Source organism: Mus musculus, chromosome 3 (assembly GCF_000001635.26).
Source record: "Mus musculus strain C57BL/6J chromosome 3, GRCm38.p6 C57BL/6J".
In the NCBI taxonomy this organism is placed as follows: Eukaryota; Metazoa; Chordata; class Mammalia; order Rodentia; family Muridae; genus Mus; species Mus musculus.
In genome coordinates, this window is record NC_000069.6 from 29,402,011 (window position 1) to 29,423,609 (window position 21,599).

General features: G+C 38.7%; 1 protein-coding gene and 1 non-coding gene across 21 annotated transcripts in view; both read left to right on the forward strand.

The window, feature by feature from the left end:
- Egfem1 (EGF-like and EMI domain containing 1) overlaps nt 1-21,599 on the forward strand; it is a 609,406-nt gene that overhangs the window by 320,358 nt on the left and 267,449 nt on the right. The window lies entirely within an intron of this gene.
- On the forward strand, nt 14,813-14,910 carry Mir551b (microRNA 551b). The gene has a single exon (NR_030422.1). It is a non-coding gene; the product is annotated as a microRNA 551b (primary transcript).

The window sequence follows — 21,599 nt, forward strand, 5'->3', positions numbered from 1 at the left end:
CTAAGAAGTGGGAATGAGTGGGTAGGGGAGCAGGGCGGGGGGAGAGTATAGGGAACTTTTGGGATAGCATTTGAAATGTAAATAAAGAAAATATCTAATAAGAAAAAAGAAAAGAAAACAGCCAACCTCAGATGTGTGAGGTAGACTCATCTTCATAGAAAAAGGTTCATTTAAAGAAAGTCTTTGCTATTCCTGAGAGTATTCTGCATATTCTGAACTTTAGAGACCTCTAAAATTACTGTGGTAGAATCAGAAACACAACAGGGTTTTTCTTTTCCTCTAAATAAGTGTGTTTGTCTTTATTTAATGTAATATGATTCTAATGAAATGAAATCTTTGTGTTTGGTAAGATGCTATGATAGCAATTTATTTCTTGACCTGCAAATTTTCTCAATTTCTAGTGTGTGAGCAATAAGTTGATTAACAAGACAAATTCTCTCATGGAACAAACAGATCCTGGCATAAAATATATATTATTTCCAGCCACTTGCCCAGGCAGCCTTTCCCTTCCTCCACAGGTAAAGAACATTGCATTTACTTGCTCACTTGGTTTTTTAAAACATTACAAGGTGAAAACCAACTATCATATATTGGAGGTATTCTTTAGTTGCTCAAGCTTGTTAATGTGAAATTTTGTTTTTTCCTCTCAATCTGATGAAAAATTCTTGTCCGTGGAGTGTCTCGTTGGAGTGAAAAATTTAGGTGCATTGGAAAAGAAAACCAGCTCGGTGACACATTCAGGCACAGAAGCAAAGTGAACATATTATGAAGGGAGAATTTCCTGCCATGTGTATTTTATGTCAGGACTAACAGCACTTAGCAATGTCAGGAGAGGCCAGGAAACTGTCTACAATATTTTTAGAGTTGATTGGTTGTCATATTTATTTAGTTTTTTAATTTTTGAGAATTTCATATATGAGTACTGTATTTACACCACCTCCTGAAATATCTTCCCAGGTCTCTCCCACTCACCTTCAATTTCATGACATATTCAAATACCTGTGTATGCATGTGTGCATTTGAGTGTCTGTCTGTGTCTATAAAACCACATAGGATTGGATAACCTACCAAGGCCCCTGTGTCCAAAGAAAAGTGTTTCTCCCTCTTTTAGCAGCCATTCATTGCTATAGCTCCTTTTTTTTATTAAGGCATTTTTATTAGATATTTTCTTCATTTACATTTCAAATGCTATCCCCAAAGCCCCATATACCCACTCCCCACCCTGCTCCAGCCCTGGCATCCCCTGTACTGGGGCATATGATCTTTGCAATATCAAGGGCCTCTCCTCCCATTGATGGCCGACTAGGCCATCCTCTGCTACAGTGGGGTCACATGAGGTGTTTCCACCCACATTGGAATGTCAACCTTATTGTCTATGTGCCAATCTTGTTGAGGCAATCTTATTGTTAAGATTTCATGTGCATAGATTCCCTGTCATCTATAAAGAACACTGTCCAGCAGCAGATATCCTGGTCCTCTGGCTCTCAATGTTTTACCCCACTCTGCTGCAGTTACCTAAGTCTTAGGTAGATATGCTGTATTATAAATGTATTAGCTGGGGATAGACATTCCATAGAAAAATCAATCAAATGAAGGTCAATTGCAAAAGATGTCACTAAGGGGTTTTTGTTGTTGTTTTGTTTGTTTGTTTGTTTGTTTGTTTTGACCATGGAGTCCTTGGATGGTGTATCTACACATCATTCTGTTTCTTCTGTGCCTAGCACAGGACCTAGACATAATAGACACAAGTCTGTCTGTCTTCACTGCACTGACAATACATACCATCTCAAGAAAAGACTGCTCTCTGGAAGGCCGAGCCATGCTTGTACTTTTTTTTTTGGCTTGTTCCATGTTCAGAAAGCCATAAGGCAGTGCTCATATCCTCTTTATGTATCCAGTCACATGGTCAGCTGGAGCCTGGGAGAAATATATGCATGGTGTTTAAGAGAACCAATTTATGCTGGAGGCTTTAGGATTGTCTTAAAGCCATCTCGAAGCTACTGCAAACTGCAGTCAGATGTCACCGAATCGAGTGATGTCAAAACATTGTGGTCCTCTAATGCCAGCATTGAAAAGGGTTAGCCATTAATGGATTGTAAGATTGTGTGTAGATGTTTCCTTTTTAAAACATGTATTTGAATTTAAAATGGAGATAAATGTACAGTTTGAAACATTGTTAATCATAATTTTTGAAGGATAAAAATTTTAAATGCCCCCTGCTAACCAGTACTCTCACTATTCCCCATGGGCAGGACATGATCTCAACTATTTATTAGTGTTTCTGCTCATATTTCTGTACATTTATAAATAGCATGTTTTCCTTTTGAGTTTTAATTTTCCTTTTATGTGCATGCAAATGTGTGCGGGGGAGGACATGTCTCCTTATGTGTGTGTACATGAAAGAGAAATGTCATACATATATATGTACACATTTATATGTATGTCGTACGTGTGTGTGTGTGTGTGTGTGTGTGTGTGTGTGTGTGTGCTTGCATAGATTTGCAGGGGCATATGACTGTGTTCAGGCACAGAGGCCAGACTTTGACATTGAGTATATCTGTCTATCCCTCATCATCTTACTTTTAAGGCAGGATATATCATGGTGAACATGGGGCACTTCAACTAACCTGGCTGCCCAGTTTAGGATTTGCCTGTCTCCACCCTTCCCCCAGCACTTGTTTATAGGCATAAGTCAGCACACTCAACTTCCATGTAGTTGCAAACACTGTGCCCTGTCAGCCATGTCTTCAACCCCAGAGCAGACATTTTTGTGCAAATATGACCTGCCTTTTTGTTGAAAATACAAGGCTTCATTTTTACTTGCAGCTTCTTTTTCCTTCATCCTACAACTTGTTCATGTTAGATTTTTAAAATCATCTTTGTATTCACTACTTATGTGATCATATAAATATTGATCACCTATAAACTGTTTTGTGTATATGGTTGCATAACTTTTCAATATTTGTGGAGTCAATAATTAATCCATTTATCTTTCTTATTTACTTTCCCCTCTGTTTGATATTTGACTCCATTGAAAACTGAATTACCTCAACAAGGTCAAACCCATGAAGGAATCTAATGGATGTTCTCCCTTATGAACAACTCCTGAGAACCAATAAGCTACTGGTACCCACATCTTGGCTTCCTTGTCATTGTGCTCAGAATATTATTTATCTTTATCTTATCATTCCAGGAGACCCTTCTGCCTTTCTTATAGTGGGTCTTCTGTTTTCTTTAGCATACACCTAGTTATTTCTTATGGGTACCAGCTTTCTTTAGTGTCTTGAAATCTTAATGTGTTGATCATATGGCTATTTGTAGAACTCTAGAAGGCAAACTCTACTCTTCTCTCAACTAAGTTCTGCTGCAACAGTCTAGTAGCCATCAGACCATCATCTCCGAGCATGATGCAGAAGAAATTTTCATTTGCTTCATTCTGCTACAACTTACATCATTTGCTTTTATTAAATTAGCATCCTATGTTTATGAAACTATATACATTTTGATCATACATAAGTCATGAACTATTTCATTTTCCTAGATCTAATTAGTAGCTACAGTACATTTACTGGCAGCAAAATCTGACCAATATTTTTAGACTTTTAAAAAATTTTTTATTAGGTATTTTCCTCATTTACATTTCCAATGCTATCCCAAAAGTCCCCCATACCCTCCCCCCCACCTCCCCTACCTCCCCACCCCTACTTCTTGGCCCTGGCATTCCCCTGTACTGAGGCATATAAAGTTTGTATGACAAATGGGCCTCTCTTTCCACTGATGGCCTACTAGGCCATCTTTTGATACATACGCAGCTAGAGACAAGAGCTCCGGGATACTGGTTAGTTCATAATGTTGTTCCACCTATAGGGTTGCAGATCCCTTTAGCTCCTTGGGTACTTTCTCTAGCTCCTCCATTGGGGGCCCTGTGACCCATCCAATAGCTGACTGTGAGCATCCACTTCTGTGTTTGCTAGGCCCTGGCATAGTCTCACAAGAGACAGCTATATCAGGGTCCTTTCAGCAAAATCTTGCTAGTGTGTGCAATGGTGTCAGCGTTTGGAGGCTGATTATGGGATGGATCCCTGGATATGGCAGTCTCTAGATGGTCCATCCTTTCGTCTCAGTTCCAAACTTTGTCTCTGTAACTCCTTCCACGGGTGTTTTGTCCCCAATTCTAAGAAGGGGCAAGTTTTTCTTGGTACAAAGTCTCCTGTAGTTTCTCAGTATTGTCTCCAGGTGTGAGAAGTTTTGCAGTTGTTTGTCCTGTACATTTGGCTGATTCTTTTAATCCAGAATTCGTGTCCTTTGTACTTTATCATTTGCTGGATCTCCTGGATCCTGATTTCTCTCTCCGAAGCTTTCATTAGTTAGTGCTGTCACTCCTAGAAAGATTATCACATACAAAGGTGCCATTTCCCACCCAACTGTTTCATGCTATTTCATTTCTTCAACATTTTTATTTCATTATTATTGGAACCCTTTATTTTAATATATAAGAGCTATAGCTGGTTTACAAAAGTTTCTGTTTATATCCTTCGGCTTAAATTATTTATTTTTTATTAGGTATTTTCTTCATTTACATTTTCAATGCTATCCCAAAAGTCCCCCATACCCCCCCCCACAACTCCCCTACCCACCCACTCCCACTTCTTGGCCCTGGCATTCCCCTGTACTGAGGCATATAAAGTTTGCAAGACCAAGGGGCCTCTCTTCCCAATGATGGCCAACTAGGCCATCTTCTGCTACATATGCAGCTAGAGACACAAGCTCTGGGGGTACAGGTTAGCTCATGTTGTTGTTCCACCTATAGAGTTGCAGACCCCTTTAGCTCCTTGGGTACTATCTCTAGCTTCTCCATTGGGGGCCCTGTGTTCCATCCAATAGCTGACTGTGAGCATCCACTTCTGTGTTTGTCAGGCATTGGCATAGCCTCATAAGAGACAGCTATATCAGGGTCCTTTCAGCAAAATCTTGCCGGCATATGCTATAGTATCTGAGTTTGGTGGCTGATTATGGGATGGATCCCTGAGTGTGGTAGTCTCTAGATGGTCCATCCTTTCATCTCAGCTCCATACTTTGTCTCTGTAACTCCTCCATACGTGTTTTGTTCCCAATTCTAAAAAGGGCAAAGTGTCCACACTTTGGTCTTCGTTCTTCTTCAGTTTCATGCATTTTGCAAATTGTATCTTGAGTATTCTACGTTTCTGGGCTAATATCCACTTATCAGTGAGTAAATATCATGTGAGTTCTTTTGTGATTGGGTTACCTCACTCAGGATGATACCCTCCAGGTCCATCCATTTGCCTAGGAATTTCATAAATTCATTCTTTTTAGTAGCTGAGTAGTACTCCATTGTTTAAATGTACCACATTTTCTGTATCCATTCCTCTGTTGAGGGACATCTGGGTTCTTTCCAGCTTCTGGCTATAATTATATAGGTGCATTTTGCAGTATATTTTTTTATTTTGCAGTATTTTTATATCTGATGATACCCATATAAAAATGTGTAGCTAGTGACTTCATGCGGGCAGGTTTTGTACGTGTGTGTGTGTGTGTGTGTGTATACATGCCTGAAGTTTCCCTAGAAGAGCAGAAGAAGGCATCGGCATAGCAGAGCTCAAGTTAGAGACAGTTGTGAATATCCTTATACAGGTGTTAGGAATGAAACTGGCCATCTGACAGCAGTTTCTGTGCGTACCAACCAAGCCACCTCTCTACTTATGCTTAGTTCTGTCCTCTTAAGCCATAGGTTTTCCTGTAATGCCTTTATCTCTGAGTTCTCTTGCTGCTCACTTCAGCACTTAGTTCATTTTAGGAATATCCCTCTAATACCATCCTAGATGACTCACTCATAATTGGGAAAGAAAGCACAAAAAAAATGGCTCATTGTGGATAGCATTTGTTTGTCAAGATTGGTGTGGTAGGACAGGTAGTCTTCAGGTGGAGAAAGAGATGGCCTGCCTGCATCTTTGTCTGGAGAGAAGGTACACAAACCTCAATTCAAGTCTGAAAATCTTCTTGGGCCACTTATTTTCTCCAAGAAAAACAATTCCCTGTTGTCTTCCCCTTGTGGTGAATCTGTTTAACCTCTGTTGTCTTTCCATGTGGAGGGTATGTTTAACCCCTTTGTGGTGGGCTTCTTCACTCTTCTCAGCTCAGGTGCACTTGAACATTTCCACAAAGTAAATTTTAAGTGAGAAATGGGCAATTAGCTGTCTGAGCGCCCCCGAAGGTCTGCGAGTGAGCTCCCTTCTGGTGACTGAGAAGTGATTGTGCCACAGCGCTCTACAATTCAGAGCTACCCATCAATGTAGATTTTTAAGTCTGGCAAAGACTGTGCTTAAGGGCTTAGCTGTTTGCTCTGGGAAAATCCACTGCCTCCACTCAAGAAATAGCTCTTTGTTGGCTACTGCAATGGCTCTTCTTCATGGATTTCTTCCTTCTAAAATGTGGCTTCTATCTCTCCCTCCTAACACCCCATCTACTATTCTCTGCAGACTAATATGTATGTGAAGTCTTTGTTTTCATTTTAGTGAGATTTTGGGATGGGATGGAACAAAATTACCAAGGATTCTTTTCATTACTATGAAGAAATTGGTCAATGTAAACTTTTCAAATGTAAAATGTATTCTATAGTTAATAACTAGTGATTGATTTATTATCAGCTCTGACCTTTGGTCAGCAGTAATTTAGCTGAGGATATTATTTTCCTAAGCTCTTGGTCTCTAAAATCATTTGCCATTTATTTTTATAACCCAAGAAGTAAACAGCCTGAGCTAACAATAGTTAATATGATTACTATGGCTTCAGAATATTCTGGTTTAGATGATGTTCTTAAGTTTGCTTTATCTGTATCATAATAAGATGTTTTAATGCACATCTGATTCCCTATCATTCTCACAGGCATTTGTGTTTAATGTTTTGTTTTCTTTATCTGATTTAGCTTATGAAATATTCCCTTTACTAGCGATTAGAAAAAGTGTATTACTTATTTTTCTGAATCAATGAGATTTTATACGTATAAATATTATATTTCAGTTATATGCTCCGAATACTTTGTCTACAAGCTTGAATCATTCTCTCTAGTAATGTAATTGTCAAGCAAAATATATTACTTTCTTTTGCAGATAAAATGTATTAAGGGTCCCTTCCTTTTAAATAATGGATGAATTATAAATCTGTGCTTATAACTTTATGATGCCTTCAAGTAGGCAACATTGTCAGTGGAAGAATTATGAAGCAAGTTTGTTTTTATGCTGCTAATAAAATGAAATAGTGTTAGGTAAGAATACATTAAAATGATCATTAAAAAGGAAGCTCTTCGGTGCTGTTCAAATTCAAACAAAAGGCTCTATTTACCCAGCGCCCCCAGAAGCAACTGTTCCAGATGAAGTCTCTATTGAACTCGACAAATACAAGATGACACTGTTATTCTTAAATGTTGTGATCTAGTAGAATTAAGGTCCTACCACAGTGACCACTTTGGCAATGTTTTTACCTAACACATTGTGGCTTTACCTAGATTTAATGGGTGACTTGATTTTTGCTTGATTTAAGCAGAAAAATTAAGCAAGGGATTGATGGTGGCTAAGCTAAGGTGTTTTATTATTTTTTCCTGATTTTTCCTGGCTTAATACTGGCCTTACCAGAGGAACCTTGACCTTATTAAAAAACTGATGATACTGTGGTAGACCTTGTTTCTTTATATCATAGCCTGATTACCATATCCTATGGATATTGTCACCTGGCATTGCAAAAGGGACTCTACTGGTGTAATTAAATTAAGCACTGGAACATGAGAAAATTATCCTGCATTATCAAGATGCAATCAATGATTTATCACAGATGTCCTTAAAGCTGATTAAAGTTGAGAGCGATGAAGACAACAGAATACGATATGGTTGTGGTACAGACACAGAGGTTGGAAGACAGGACTTCTGGCTTAAAACATGCATAGGTGATCTCTCAGCCAAAGAATGTAAGGAACACTTGCTTCTCTAGATACCAAGGGCAAGGGAGCAGACTGTATCCTAGCATCCCAGAGTGAACACAGTCTTTTACAACCTTTGATGTTAGCTCATTGAAGCAGTTTCCAGATCTCTGGCTTCCAAAACTATGGGAAATTAAGATTGTATTTAGTGGAGTTTGTTAAAGTAGAAAGGGAAACTAATAGAGCTACCTGTATCCAAACCACTGCAAGATTATACAATACCGAAGCTAGAAAAGGAAAGCCACTGGCCCTGTGTATTATTATCATAAAGAAGATTCACACTGAAGGAAGATCCTGATAGATTACCTTTAATGTTCCTGCCGTCACTATGTTCATAAAAAGGTATCTGTGGAGATTTTAGGTAGAATATTCAGTGAAATGATTTATAAAAGTATCAAAGGTAGCCCAGCTTGGAAATATCCCCAGTATCAGTAAGAGAACAATTTTGTATTAACCTCTCTTAGAATTTTTCTTTCCATTTCATGTCCTCAAGAGGAAAATAAAGTAGCCTAGATGGCACAATAATTATAGAGAAAATTCAGGCTAATGTGTTTACCAATTTTTTTTAAGAGGTAGCTTTGACATTTTTCTTTATTCAAGTCTCTGTGTAAGGAAATGGAAAGTAAGTATATAGGCTTTATGAAGGTTAATGGGTGAAAAGTTGGACTGTAAAACACCTTATATATTTGACACTTCAAATATTTGGTACTTACAAACTCCATACAAGAGACCAAGGAGGCCAGGACAGTAATCAGTCGGTCTTTTTAATATGACACAAATATCTGATTACATCATCTCTGTGTCTATAATGAAGCATACAAAAATGTGCTTGCTTCATGCAGAAGCCATCCATATTTACTGTATTAGGGCTTTTCTCAGTTGACAGGCCCTTGGTCTGTAGCTGCTGCTGCTGCTGCTGCTGCTGCTGCTCTGCCTGGACTCCTTCCTGGAGCAACTGACATACGACTGCTCAGAAGGGTCTGAGTAGTCAAAACAAACGTCAGTTAAGCATGCTCGTTTGCTGTGGTACTCTGATTCTTTTTTATGACGTATCTTGTTTTTCAATAAGTTAGATTAGGTTTCTTCAAATGATGGTAAAACCATTCCAAGAGGGTAAAAATAGAGTCTGCAGGTCCTGGGCAGATTCTGAGAAGGAACGCCTTGCCATTTCTCACACATATTCTTGGTGAAATTGAACACAAGAGTGGCCCATTTAGGATGACTGGAGAAATGGTCTCCATCTCTCATTAAGTTATACTGCAAAGGATGAGGCTGTGGGATACTAGGGAGCCAATATACCATGTGTCTTCGATACACATAAGCATCTCAATTTTATTCAATAAAAGGTATACTTCTTAGTCTTTTGTATTCATTTTTTAAAGTAATGATTACTTAAAATGGAGAATATCAGGGATTAAAGGTAAAAATATAGAAAATGGGATTGTGAAAAATTTTTAAATATTTGAAGGTATATATAGTGGATATTTGATTCTATTGCTACTTACTGTACTTCATCTCAAGTATATCACTTGGATACAGAAGGCATGCCATTCAATTCTTTTAGAATATAGGCTGTACCAAGGTATTATGCAAATTATTTCATAGGAAGATATGGAAAAAATGGGTTAATTTGATTTCTGGTCCTAGGTGGTTGTGAAAGAGAAGGATTCAATCTATGATTTGTTAAAACAAGCCATGACAATCATTGACAGGATAATGAAGAGATGCTTTAGGGCTGTGCATTTCATCCTGGGTGCACTGTGTGCCACCTAGGATGCTGAAAGGAACACCAAATCTCAAGTCTTCTCCACACCCAATTGCAATTATGTCAGTTACCGAGGGTTTGGGGTTTTGAAGTTTCTCCTGCAATGTCTAATGTGTGCCCTGGATTAAGGACCACTCACTGCTGAAAGGGTTCGGGACTTGCAGGAAGGGGTTGAAATATTTGTACATGTGGTAAAGGAAAGTTGAGTGTGGACAAGAGTCTCCATGCAGAGCTGGATGTGTGCAAAGGTAGAGAAACTATAACTTTCATATTTGATTTCAATGGGAGAAAAAATTGCCACAATCTTTTTGACAGGGCTTCTAATTAAGAAAAATAAAAAAGAATATCTGTGGAGAACAAAAGAGCACTGGTAACATTAATTTGGGCTAATATAAGTAATGATATCATTCTGATTGGGAAATGGCTACATATAAAGTAATGGTAAAGGAAATTTCATATGACAAATGCATTTATATTTTCCACATAAAAGAACAAAAAAAAATCTATAATTAGGTTTCTGCTTTGTATTGTACTTTCAATAACATTAAGTTACTTATAGCTAAAACTGAAAGTACATTGTTTGAAAGTCAGTGAGGATTGTCAAAAGAGAGGGCTTGTGACACATTCTTTCAGTCATTCTTAAAAGTATTCTACCGTAGGAATCAGAAACAGACATCTAATAATGTGCAGAGCGTTTTCCAGTTGCAGTACTTGATCTAAGAGAGAGCCATTAGCCACACGAGCTGATAATTTACAAGGCTCTGGAGTAACATGGTATGGGTAGAAATGTAGAATCATATGTTTGTGCTAATATAACCTTGAATATTGCAGGAAAAACTCCTTTGTCAATAGCATATTTATGATGGGTAAAATAATACCTACATATAAAGAACTAAAATAACAAAAGTTGTCATTTTGAACCTCCAAAGTATCTAGTTAAAAAGAGTCTCATGGGGATGGGGAGATAGCAAAGAGATTAAGTGCACTTATTCATTCGGAGGACCTGGGTTCAAGTCTCACTCCCAACTATTTGTAACTCTAGTTCCAAGAGATTAGATGCCCTTTGAAGGCTCAACAAGCTTCTGCACACAAGTGGCACACATGAAGTTATACAGTACTTTGTATGTATTTACTCGTGTATTATTCACACACTAACTAGCTAAGGACTCTTTAAATAAGTAAATAATAAATCTTTAAAATATAAAGATACCATCATGATGGTTCAACATTTCCATGTAAATACTTGACTTAGTTTTGGTGAAGAATTGGATGTGGGCAGGACAGCAGTGAGATAGTGTATCTGAAACACACGACTAATGGTTCAAAGTAACAGTGACCATTAAGTTCAGTCATAGTTTAATGTTTATTTTTTTCTTCCTTGAAAACAGCATTACAAGTAGGAATCTAAAGATTTGAGGTGATGTTAACTGTTTGCAGTTAGTTATAAAAATTGATTTATTTCAGAGGAGCCTTCAGAATGTTTTAATGACACCATCTCTGCATGCAGAGATTGTGTCAACCCAAATTAAAATGAAAATTCTCACCTCTGGATAATATATAGGATTGAAATATAAAATACAATCATTCCTTTGATCCTGAAGCTAAATCTAAAGTAATGTGCCATAGCAGACACATTCTTGTTTTTACTAAAGGATATGCAGTCCTTTGGGGTGTTGTGAGTACTGTGTGTAATAGATTGTGTGACTGGTTACATTTCACATGCTCACAGCTACCCATGTGACCTTACAAGGGGGGAGTGAGTATATGAAAACTCTTTATACATGTATGATAGTCACCTGCTCTACAAAAGGACTGGAGAAAACATTTTGGGGAATAGTTTAGGAGTCTAAAGCAAAGTGGAGGGTTGGATGGGGGTTGTCTGCATCTAAGCTGAGCAGACAAACAGCAAGGAAGATGAGGACTAGATCCTAAGCAAGTGACTGTGTCCACATAGTTCTTTATCAGGAGTTGTGCAGAAGTCTGGGCAGTGAGAGGTATGGATTTTAAAGGTGTTCGCTGCTGACATTGAAGACCTGAATTCCAACCCCAGGATTTGCATGGTGAAAAGAGAATTGTCACAAATTGTCTTCTGATCTCTCCACACATGAGCAAGTAAACAGATACACGTGCATATTTGCATACACACACACTCATGTGCACATGCACATGTACACACACACACAAGCTTGCACACATTATCATTAAGCACACATAAGTGTGCACAAGCATGCGTGTATAATTTATTTTTAAAACAAACATGATGCTGAAACCTTGTTCTGGTGCTGAACAAATTGTGATGGATTACTCGAGCAATGAGTGAACAGGAGAAAAGGGGAAGCCCCACTTTCTAGAGTTTATAAATGAATGAACTTCATAAGTTTCTTTTTTCTACTTCAATTCAAGGTGACCTTTTGTGGGGTATATCTGAGGAAAGGGGTTCTTATGTAAAGGTTCGGTACAAAGTGAAGTAGGCGAACAGCACAGGTTTTGGATAACTGTCCTACCTAAAAGCTGCCTTGCTACTCTTGCATTCAAGACAACAGAGCAATGAACTGTTTTCTGTACTCATGCTAATTAGAGTTTAAAAAATCTGAGATTCAATGAAACATATTTTTTAAAAAACCTTCAAATGGTTCCTGTTAAAAAATCAGATTCTGCACAGCTGATATGAAACCTGATGGACTCCTTTAAATAATTTTTTTCTTTCACATTTATTCTCCATTTTGATTGAGGAGAAACTGGCTTTAAAGTTATTTTACTATCTCCCTCTCCCTCTCCCTCTCCCTCTCCCTCTCCCTCTCCCTCTCCCTCTCCCTCTCCCTCTCCCTCTCCCTCTCCCTCTCCCTCTCCCTCTCCCTCTCCCTACCCTCCCCCTCCCCCTCCCCCCCCTCTCTCTGTGTCTGGTGTGTGTGTGTGTGTGTGTGTGTGTGTGTGTGTGTGTGTGTGTGTGTATTTTTGCCTGTTTATATGGGTGTGGATGCATCTTATCCATAGGCTGTCTTAACTATTTTTGCATCACTAAAGTTTAGGATACCCAAGAGTACTATTTAAAATTCACCCGATAAAGCTGAATGTGCTTTTTGCTCCCTCCTTGAAATCTCTTTATGCTTTTCTATAACTATGTAGCATTTGACACCTTGATCCAATAAGCTGGAAACCCAAGTGTCACCCTATCCCCTCCTTCTCTACAAGGTACAGCTCATATCCCATGACACAGTGCACTTTGGTCCCTTCACAGACACAGTCTGATTTAACACAGTTGACTGTGCTGCTTCTGAGAACTGCCACAGCTTTACAGTGGGTCAACCATATCTATCTGTACTACTTGGGCAAACACTCAAAATTCTGTCACTGTATCCATGGTGTTTGGCAATGTCCTCAGAAGCCACAGAGAAAACTCCTCCAGCTTTCTTTCTGTGCCATTCATATCCTGTTTGTGTTCCGGTGGTTCTGAACATGTGGGGTCCCTAAAACCTTCCCTTACTGATGGCCTTGGCATAACCCTCACCCTCTTCTTGAAATAGACTTTGAAGTACTAGTCTGTAGGGAAAACTTGTTTCCATATTTTGTATCTCTGGCTGCTCTCTTCTCTTAGTGCTGTTTCCATAGAAGAGCTGTTGTGAAATCCATGCCCTTGCAGAAAATGCTATCCAGAAAGAACACTTTATACAAAGAAATTAATGTTTGTACGGAGCTACTTGGGGATTAAGGAATAGTGCTTTGAGACATTTGGTCCATTCACTGACCTTGTAAAACTACAAATTATTATCCAAGGTGCTATCTTTCCAAGTAGCGGCCAGCACCAGAGCATGAGCTGCTGGGAAGATAAAGAAATCAGTGGTGGTAGGAAAGATGAGGAGGAAACCAGGGCAGAATGGGGGTTTCTATTTCAGGAAGCCACAAGAGCAAAACTGAGGAAGGCTGGTAGAGAATTTAGAGGGTCCTGAAATTTACAGCTAACCAACAAAGTGCAAAGAGCAAGTTTCAACATGGGCTAAAGAGTAGATGGCTGTGTGCATGTGAATAGTGTGTGTAAATAGTCCCAGCACTTAGAAGACAGAGGCAGGAGGATCATCAGTTCAAGGCTACCCTGTGCTACGTAGTAAAATGTACTTGAGTAAGTAGAGAGATAAAAATAAAATAAAAAAGGAGAAAGGGGGACATGAAGCAAGGAGATTTTGTGGGCCACTGTTAATGTCCTAGGCTCTCAATACTTTTTTCCGAGATACAGAGAAGTAGGGATCTTGGACAAGTTAGAGCTTCCTAAGTCACTGGTTTTCCTAAGTCTTCATATCATATTTTCAAATGAAGACTGAAAGGATGGCCAGTTAATTCTGTTTTGCTATCTCTAAATGGTCAGAATTGGAGTGGGACCCATTACTGTTATCTGTCCGTTCTGTTATGCTATGATTTTATGACTCATTTTTATTAGCATTCTGACATGAACTATAATTGCATGCTGCACATTTAGATGTTTCATCATTGTGGTTGCTGTCGTTCCCTAGTTTCTGTTTCTTGATACACATTTCTAACATCCCAAATTGAGTTATTACAAAGTACATAGTATTTCTTAAAATTACATAGTATACTTTTTCAAAAGCCCTGCATTTTCAAAAATGAAATTTTAGGTACCGCAAGAGAATTCAGTAGACTTACATATTGATAACATAGTTTCGATTGCATATTTTTTTACCTTTTTCCTTTATTAGTTTTTATGGAAGTGCAAGCTTTTAAAATAAGATTTGACGTTCGAGAAACTTGTATGTTTAAATCTAGAATGTTGGTATAGACTGAATTGGATGAGACCATGCACAATTTTTCAGAGGATAGAAAAAAACAGGCAGTGAAGAAATATATACTAAATAAATTTAGAAAGAACTATTAAATGTTTACCCATTACTACAAACTAATTTGGAAACAGTGCAGATAACCCGAATTGCACCAGAGCCATTTCATTTAACCAGCTTACATATAAAATACTATTTTGGGGTGAGTTTACTGGGTCTTTTCTTGCTTTAGTCTTCTATCTTCTGCTGATTCTATCTATATTCCCAGATGTGCTCTTGTGGCCCATGAAATCAAGCTTGGGTGAGACCTGGTGCAGAACAGGAAGGCGACCCATACTTGGTTTCAGTGGCTGCAAGAATGACTGCATGGTCGACAGGATGCCTTTGATGTTGCACAGGCCTTCCAGGAAAGAAGCCATTGAAAACCTTCAACCAGTGTTACTACACTCAGATACACAAAAGAAATGAACACAGTCCATGCTCCAACATGATCATTTATTTCTCTAACCAGATTGGAACCAGTAGCAGTGAATGACACTGTTCATGATATTTGAAAAGCAGTGTTCAGGGCCTAGAGCTATGGCTTGGGAAACTGCTTGCAAAAGAGCATAAGGATCCTAGTTCGAATCCTCAGCACATGGGTATAAGCTTAGCATAGCAGTACACACCTATAATCCCAAACCAGGGTCTCAGAGACCAGCAGACACCGGGGGCTTACTAGCCAGCCAGCCCAGCCTAACTGACAGGCCAGTAAGAGATTTGTTTCAAGAAACAAGATGGGCAGCTCCTTAATAAGGATGATGGATGTTGACCTCAGGCCTCTACACATATCCTTCACCTACCCAATACTGTTTGTAACACAGGAGCTTCTTCATCTCGGAAGAGTTGAGTTGTGTCCCCCACGTGCATTCTGACCTTCCTGTTCAGCCTGTCCCTCTTCCTCCACTTCTGCTGTGGCTGTCACTCTGTCAAGGGGTCTTTTCCTGTCCTTCTATGTCAGTGGCTTCTCTTCCTGTACTTCTACTGGGACATTGAGTTTGTCCAAGGTCATGGGATAGTTCCTTGGTAAACTACAGATGAGCAGACAGATATGCAAAATATCAGCCAACTCTTTTTCTCAAAACCTCTACTCACATATTCTGCCTATAAGGTCACATTTGTTTGTTTGTTTTTAAAGAAAAACCCAGTTAGAGATCTACCAGAAGCCGACTTTTCTGTGTAGGTGATTGAAATTATTTCAAATTATCCTTTTGAGAGGATCAAGAGAAACAAACACCCTCAGGGAAATAAAGTTTGCATCATTAAATATTTGTTCATGTATGTATTCTTGCTGGCAAGTCACTTGATTATACTTCCTGAGCTGTTCATATCTAATGTCTGTCTCTATAATACTACAGTTTAGTTTTCACTCTGGTTCTGTTCTCACTCCTTACTCCATAGGAATTGTAATACAATTGCCTTTAATGTTCTTACCAAAATTCTGAAGGCCTAGATCCCTGGCATAGAAAATGAGGCTGGGAAGGCAAGCTATGTCAAGCTTATATTATATAGCTCCTGGCCATGGGTTTTTGGATAGGCTTACTTAGAGAAATATGAAATTCATTTTCAATGAAGATTTAGTCTATATTTCCTTAATTGACTTTCATATATGTAATATCCTTTGAATTTATAAATGATAATTCTTTGTTCCACTTAAGGTAGGTTAATTTTAAAAATACATAAAGTTAATAAATGATATAACCCCATTTTCTTGGGCTCTGATACTTAAGGCAATTCTTTCTTGAGTGTTCTTTGTTATAAGGAGTTAGAAAAGACAGTCTCCTTAGCACTATTACCTCCACTGAGGAACTCAATATTACCTTCTAGAGAGTGTAGTGTAGAAGATTTTCCTCCATTGATAGGACCTATACTCTATGCTAGTGTGTTAGTTACTAGCAGGTGACTTAAAATGTAAGTGAGTTAAGAAGAAAGTTTTAAAATTCATGTAGCTCTTGGTTCTCAGTTTCTACTGTATTAAACATCACACTTCTGGAGTATTTTAGTAGTTTTGATGACTTTTCCAGGCTAAAGAACTCATCAACTCCATTAATTCCCTTGTGAATTTGGTAGATTTTAGGTAGTAGCTTAGTTACAGAAATTTAACAGCATTTACAAAATCACCATGCTCTTTTACTTAGTCCTTTGTAGCTATAACAAACTTCCATACACTGGGTAGCTTATAAATGATAGGAGTTCATTTCTCACAAGACTGGAAGCAGAATAGTCTAAGGGCAAAAGCACAGGTATATTCAAGGATAGATAAGAGCTGTCTCTCATTCATAGATAGCCACTATGCTGTAGCCACCTTTGGGCCTTTCCTGAAAGATACCAAACTCACTCCTGAGATCTCCCTGTATGACTGAGGGCCTTCTGTACAAAGGCACTAATTCTTCATTTTAACACATGAATTGGGAAGGTGGTCACAATCATTCAGATAGCACATTTATAGTAATTAAATTTTCCTTAAAATAAAATGAGTTAAAACAACAGTTTATGTTTAAAAAACTGTTTTATGTGTGCTTCTTAATTTAGAATGAAGCTCTGGATTTCTACTAACAACTAAAAGCAGGCCAGCTATCGACGTATGACGCCCCAGTGATTTAGTGTTACTACTTGGCCACCATTGAGTAAACTTCTCTTTAAATTACCTAGAAAGATTTGAAGTGACCCTCAATAATCTTTTAGTTTTGCTAAAATGGCAAAGCCAGCAGACATGAAATCATTGAAAATAAATTAGTGTTGCACTGCATTATGGGAGCTAGGCATGTAGGAGAGGAGACTAGTGTATGTCAGAGGAGCCAATCTCTACTCATGGAAGAGAAAAGTCTCTAAGGATGTCACTTACTAGAGGTATGGAATGATGAAATTGTATTTTAGCAGGCTTACCCATTCAAAATGTCACATCCAGTTAATAAGAGGACCAGGATTTGAATGACAGCACCCTGACCCCTAGTCTCTTCTCCTCTTTCTGGTTTACCTTTGAGACACTTCCTGCAGGGTTTTGCTGTTAACAGTTCTTGGAGAAGACACCTCAAGGTCAAGCAATTTTAAGCAGAGTTCTACTTTAAATATTTTGTCTGGTGCAGTATTCCAAAGCTTTAGCCTCTCATCATGTGTGTGTGTGTGTGTGTGTGTGTGTGTGTGTGTGTGTGTCTGTGTGTCTGTGTGTCTGTGTCTGTCTGACTGTCTGTCTGTCTGTTTGTGTGTATGTGTTGCTTTAAACTTCTGCTGGTTTTTTTTTTTTTGATATATCAAGTTTTTGTTTCAAATGTAAACTTCTAACAGTGGAAATGGAAAGCTAGCCTCATTTATTATATGTAAAGTGAAGTAGGAAATAAATGCCCAACAAATAAAAAGTAAACTCAGCTGCAGATTTTCAGCCAGACAATTCACCTAAGCCAAGATCCCTTCTCTTTCTTTTAAAGAGGATTCAAAAGGAGTAGAAAGCCATTTCACAGAAAACCTGGAATGACTAGAAAGGGACATTTTCTTTTCTTTACCAGATTTTGGAGTGTAGAATTTCCAAAATATAATTGCTGAATCTGCTAGCCCTGAGGAATCTGCCTGGGGCCATGCTGTAACTGCCTAAGAAGGAAATCACAGTGCCTTTGTCTGCCTGGGGAGGATTATCCATGGTGATTGGTTTGTAAAGATGGAGAGTTGATTTACATTTTCTAGTTTGTTTTCCTCACTGAAATGAAGTTCACTTAAACTATTACTGTATACACACACACACACATACACATGTGTGCATGTGTACAAAGGAATGGATGAGCAAACAACATAGTTTTACATCTTCATTGAAAGGCATTTAGATGCATCGTCTTCCTTTGTACAGCATGGATTCTCACTGCTCATGCTCTGAAAACACACTGATGCTGAGCAGTTAATTCTCTGTGCATTATGGAAATGGTTTATCTGAGGAATACATACCATGAAGTTTTCTTTTAGATATACAAAATAATGTTATCAAAAATAGTATTTAAATAAATCTTAAAGGTTATGCCCAAGTTGCAGGGGTCCTCCAAAAGACCACCGATGAGGCGATTCTGATGAAACACATAAGGGTCTTTATTATGAGCTCTCGATCAAGGTCTCTCACCATCCCCATCTTTGTCTTCAGAGGGTCAGAGTGAGAGGCCCAAGTCTAGGGGTGTAGGATATTTATTGTAGTTACACCAAGCTTGGGTGATTTCTATATGGTCAGCTAGTTAATATTTTACAATCCCAGTTTCTGGTGTAATCTGCAGGAAACAAACAGAGGCAAATCTACTTGAAAAACAAAACAAAACAAACAAACAAACAAAAACCCCAGGATGGCCAAGTTATCTATTCTCTGCAGGATCTCTTCAGTTTTCCATATGTATGTACTTTGCTATTGTAACCTGACTAGCTGTTGCTAAGAGGGGTTGGGTTGTCATAGGATGCTTGCTCAGAAGGACTCTGTGATTTTCTTCCTGGAATTGGACATTAGCCCCTGGTCTCACACAAAATGGAGTTTCTTCAAAAGCAGTGTTGGTTGGTTGGGCTTTCTATTAAACATATGAGTGCCACATAAATACTCAGGTTATTTACTATGCTGATGAAAATGCTCAAATGGGTAAACTTTGGGATTTATATAGTTAGCTGGCAATAATGTAAAACAATGTTCATTATGAGAAAGGGAATCTTGATTAATGCCCAAGAGGGTAATTAATATCAGAGGTCTTGAGCACATCTTGTCCATCACAGAGAAATCATTTATATCTCCACCAGACAAAGCTTAGAAACTAAAGAGATTAGAACTGAATCTGAGTAATGATGAGTTGTGAGTAACAAACCAAACAATGGGCCTTTGTCTAGATCAGGAATTCTTAATACCACACCTGGTTTTCCACCGTGTGGGGTGTGTGGTGTGGGGACAGTTTCATTCATGGTGACCGAGAAGAGCTACTGACAGCCATTGTTTCGAAATACTGCCAATCATCCTAACATTCATAGACCTTCCCTCCCCGACTCACTCTTACTGCACAAAGTCAGCAGTACTAAAATTGAAAATTTCCACCCTAGAGAACTGAATTAACTTTGTGCTAGCCCGCTAGTCCACCACTATGAGAGACTTTAACTTTGTGCTTTATTTTCAAGTTTTGGAGGCATTTTCTCAGCAACGCAAAATGACTTGGAAAGCAAGATAATGGTATTACATATTCTGAATGCACCTTGAAGAAACAGGCATATGGAGGTAGCCAGACTCTGTTTTGTGTGCACATTTCTCATCCAACTCTTTCCTTCTGTCACTAGTTTCTTACATTTGACTTTAAAAAAAATTCTGAGAATAAATGGTAAAGAAATGTTAAAACATGCATTATCTGTCACTGTGACCATTTTAATGAAGGCTTCATCTTGTTTTCCACAGACAACCTTTTCTTCTGCTGACTGCATCCTTGCATGATTGACACTTATGTTTCCTGACAGAGAAATAGAGGCTGATGCCCAGTAACTCAAGATAGGAATGCTCTGATCAGCAAAGCAAGCCCATCCCCCACCCCATTCTTCTATAGCTAGAAAGTTAGAGGGAACCAACATAGCCTTTTGAAAGGGGATGCAGAGCTGGTAACAAACATCACCCCCCAGACTTTCAACCCTTTAGTGTCATGAACTGACAGAACCAAAAAAGAAAGGTCATTGTCTCTTCTTTCTCTGATTTGGAGAAAACTAGAAGCAGGAGGAATATGTATTGTGGCTCTAAGTTCTATGACTACCCAAGCTGGAAAACTGTCAGCTCTCTTGTACTCTTTCATCCTTCTATGGAGTATAGCCTCACAACTACATTCTCTTTAGCTTAGCAGAATGTAATTTAACACATGCTTCCTGGATAAGGTGCTAGCATGCTGAGTTAAGTATGACGACTTGCTTCTACACGTAAGAAACTCATAGCTCTTTACACGAAGTTACAATTACAGAGAAAACACAGTTTTGTATGCCTCATTTTACTTAAGAGTATACAGTTGGTGTTTTTCATCTTTCCACATTATCCTTTTGCTTATCCTCCTAATAGCATGCTTAGATGAGTTTAAAAACAGCATATATCTCCTGTAGGGAATATGCATTGTTACAAATGTTTAGGAATCCTGTTTCAGCCACAGAGTCAACACTAGTGTGTGTAAGAGCACGTTTATCTTTGGGAACATCTGGTTCGGTACCTAATACATTTTAGGTGCTTACAAAATACCCCCATTTTTCTGTCCAAGTTAATATAAATACTTTCCTTTTCTCTCTTTCTTTTTCTTTTTCTTTTTCTTTTTCTTGTTTCTTTCCAATGGTAAAGAACATCAGATCCAATGAATGTAACTAGGGTAATATAGATTTCTTACTGGAAGTTTTGTAGGCATTTGTGTGTAAGAGTATGTGTGTGTAGATACATACATGTACTCAGGATAGGCACTTAAATGTGTACTGAGGTTCACACGAAAGCCAGAGAACAACCTTGGATGTTTCTCAGGCACAGTACTCATTTTTAAATTTTTCTTTGAGTTAGGACCTCTTACTGCCTGAGAGTCACTAAGTAAGCTAGGCTGGGTATCTAGGAAGCCCTAGAGATTCTTTTCTCCCCACTGCTGTAGTGAAGTAGACTTTGAGATCCCATTTCACAATGATTAACTTTTTTTATTGAATATTTTCTTTATTTACATTTCAAATGTTACCCCCTTTTCTGGTCCCCCCCCCAGGAAATCCCCTATCCCATCCTCCCTCCCCCTGCTTCTATGAGGGTGTTCCTTCACTCACCCACCCACCCCCACCTCCCCACCTTGATTCCCCTACACTGGGGCATCTATAGAGTCTTCATAGGATCAAGGACCTCTCCTCCCATTGATGCCTGACAAGGCCATCATCTGCTACATATGCAGCTGGAGCCATGTGTACTCTTTGGTTGATGGCTTAGTCCTTGGGAGCTCTGGGGGACTGGTTGGTCACTATTGTTGTTCTTCTGATGGGACTGCAAACCCCTTAAACTCCTCAGTCTATTCTCTAACTCCTC